Consider the following 3,688-nt stretch of genomic DNA (forward strand, 5'->3'; position numbering starts at 1 on the left):
GGACAGAACAACCACAGAGAAACTCAACAAAGACACAAAAGAACTAAACAACACATTCAACAACCCTGACCTATAGAGCATTCATCTCCAAAACAGCACAATACACATACTTTTCCATTGTATATGGAACATTCTCCAGAATAGACCATGTGTTAGGTCACAAAGCAAACCTCCATAAATTTAAAAACATCAAAATACTACAAAGCATCTTCTCAGACAACAATGCTATAAAATTAGAAATCATCAATAGAAAGATCAAGGAAATAAAGTCAAATACCTGGAAACTTAATCACACCCTGCTTAACATCTACAGGGTAGTAGAACAAATAAAAACAAAATTCCTAGAAACAATGAGAATGAAAAAACAACATACCAAAACCTTTGGGAAACAGCAAAAACAGTGCTGAGAGGACAATTTATAGCAACGAATGCACGCATCCAAAAAGAAGAAAGAGCCAAAATCAGTATGTTATTAGAAAAAGACCAGCAAAGTAAACTTGCATTCAGTTTTTTGCCTTTTTATTGTGAGTTGAGGGAATGTTAACAGACAAGATCATCAGCTTCATCCTCAACCAATCATACGTTTTGCTTCATCTCAATGATTACAATCCCTTCCCTGCAACAACAGTTGTCCTGCTTCCTCCTGTGGCTTCCATTTTATATATTATTCACAAGTCAACAGAGTAAAATATTTGATGTATGCATTCCTTACAATATATATATATATATATATATATATATATATTCATTTAAATATCCAAGGATTACATTTTGCAAGACTGCCCACAGGCACTTCAGCCTTTCTCAGTCCATGGGCCTAGAGTCCGCAGCTGCTCTATCTCCCCATGCCACCATTTCTGCCATTGCCACTCCCCTGGGATCTCACATCCATCTCATGCTCTTTCTTCTTGGGATCCTCTGTTCCTGAAATGAAAGATTACTCCTCCATTTTAGGTCCACATCTTTTACACTTACAGTTGTAACAATTAATCCTGCTAACAATTATTCACCATTGAATCATAAAGTCTTATCACCATCATCCCCCATTCCCTTTCACCAGAACCATCTGGAAAGGATGAAAATTATTCAGTAGGTTTTATGCTTATCCCCCTCATCTGAAACTAAGCTCCCTTATGAAAGCTGGTAAGCCTCTTACTTCATGCCTTTATAGTCTCCCCCGCCCTTTTTTTTTAAAACTTGGATCATGTTTATTTTTAGTTTTTATTACCAAAAATGCAAAAAATCCAGTAAACTGGAAAAATCTGAGTATAGTTTCCTTAGGTTTTTATAAGGCAGTTTCTCCCAGTTCTATTTACTTGTTCTTTTAAAAAAAGTCCCATTTCCAATCTAATTAAAGAGATGTGCCCAAAATGGCTGAGAATCAATACAAGAAGGCAAAAGCTGTAAAACTAAGGGCATGCAATAAGCTCTAACATAAAGTCTGAAAAATACCCATATTGGCAACAAGATATGCTTGGCTGGAATCTGAAGTTCATTCAGTCATCCTTGTCTTTTGCTCCATGTTTAAGGATGCGTGTTAAATCAATGTAATTAAAATTCCCTTTTTATCAATAGGTGCTTCTCTGTACAGCTCATCTACTTTCTCATCTGTAAACCGATCTCCCACGGTAGTTAGTAGCTCTCACAGGTAATCTTCCTGAATGGGACCAGTTGCTTCTCCATCAAAGCAAGCAAAAGCATTTCTGATGACATCTTCCAGATCTGTCCTTTTTAGCTTCTCCCCACACATCATAAGGAACATGGTGAAATTGAGGGGACCTGGAGCCTCAGTCATCATGGCATCCAGATAATCATCAAGTGGATTTTTCTCCACTTGATGGAGGCAAGCATATCATGTAGATCTTCCTAGTCAATGAAGCCATCTCTATTCTGATCGATCATGTTGAAGGCCTCTTCGAAATCCTGAATCTGTGACTGGTCAAATATGGCAAATATATTGGATGTTGCACTCTGAGTTGCTTCTTAGTGGTCTTGGTCTTTACCCTTTTGCTCAACGTGGTGGTAGTTAAATCCTGCACAGCCGAGAGTACTGAAGTTATGCAGGAGTCCAGCTTTCGCAGTGTCAAGGGACATGAGAGGAGACATGGAGTCAGTGAAAATGAAAGCAATCGAGGATCCTCTGCTTAGTTGGCTGATGGAGATCTCTTTCTTCTCTCTCCTCTCTCATGCCCCGGCTCAGCAAGTCTTTATTTTTATACTTAAAATTACACAGTACATAATGATTTGATACTTTGATTTTTCCACGAATTATTACACAGTTTCAATCACAGCATTCCTTTTACTCTGTGATTATACAACCTTAACAAAAGTATTTCTGTGATGTCCAAACTGACCGTTCCATATCCTGTTCATTTTTCAACCACTGAACACTTTCCTTTTGACATCATCTCCTCTCCTATGTAAGTGATAAATTGCTCTTCTTATTCCCACTAAAAGATCAAGTTAAACCTTACACAAATCATTTCCATTTATCAGACCCTTGATTACATCCTCTTAGTAATATAAATTTCTATTAATCATCAATGCCTACACTACTTCATTGTTTCTGCTAGGTGATTATCAATCTTCTGTCTTATATACTATGCTATTATTTTCATAGTAAAAGTATTACTAATATCTACTTAATTTTGTTTTCTAAAAAAGTGTTCATTAAATTGCTTAACCACAGTGTTCCTGTATTTCCTTTCTTTTGATGCTGTGAGGCATAAGACCCAACCTGGCTAATTGCTGCAAGAAATGTAGATTATTAAGTTTTGACCACCTTTCACGTATGTTCACTATTCTTTGCCTATTCATGTAGGTGCCTGTATGTAATAGTGGGGGTTTGTGGGTTCTGGCTGGTAATTGATTGTGGTGAGGTCTACAGGGGTCGGTCAGCTCCACTTTAGTTTGTTATCTGCTTTTGTGATCTCATAAATGCAGTTACTTTGTACTTAGGTTTTTTGTGAATGGGAGTGGCACATACAATTCCCTTTGAATTCAGTCCACCGAAGCTGAAAACAATTGTTGCTAGACTAGTTTTTTTCTAAGGTCTTTAGAGATCATACTAAAAGCTGTGAATATGGCAATATTATATATTTTTACAAGTGAATTCTAAGTTACCTTAGAGAGAAGATAGAAAGCAGCTTCTGAGAATTATCTGCCTTGCATGATATTTCTCCTTGTGCTGGGACTGTGTCAAACAGCAGAAGCCAAGCCACTCTCCACAGAGTTAGTTCCCTATTTTTGATAGCCAATATCTAAATTGCCCTTTCCTGTCAACCAAGCATACATTGACAGAGAACTTCCAGAAGTTCAAGAAGAGGACATGGAACGAGGGATATCATTGCTGATGTCTGATGGATCTTGGCTAAAAGCAGAAAATACCAGAAAGATGTTTACCTATGCTTTATTGACTATGCAAAGGCTTTCAATTATGTGGATCATGACAAGCTATGGACAACATTGAAAAATACAAGTATTCATGAACACTTAATCTTGCTCATGAGGAATCTGTACATGGACCAAGAGACAATTGTTCGAACAGAACATGGAAACACTGAATGGTTTAAAATTAAGAAAGGTGTGCGACAGGGTTGCATTCTTTCACCATACTTATTCAACCTGTATGCTGAGCAAAAAAATCCAGGAAGCTGGGTTATATTAGGAAAAGCATGGCATCAGGATT

The 3,688-nt window shown here is 37.3% G+C and overlaps 1 pseudogene; it reads right to left on the bottom strand.

Annotated features, from left to right (window-relative positions):
- Positions 1 to 1,496: 1,496 nt before the first annotated feature.
- Positions 1,497 to 3,688, bottom strand: part of LOC102818284 — a 75,026-nt pseudogene continuing 72,834 nt past the window's right edge.

Source organism: Chrysochloris asiatica, unplaced genomic scaffold, assembly GCF_000296735.1.
Source record: "Chrysochloris asiatica unplaced genomic scaffold, ChrAsi1.0 scaffold00119, whole genome shotgun sequence".
Lineage (NCBI taxonomy): Eukaryota > Metazoa > Chordata > Mammalia > Afrosoricida > Chrysochloridae > Chrysochloris > Chrysochloris asiatica.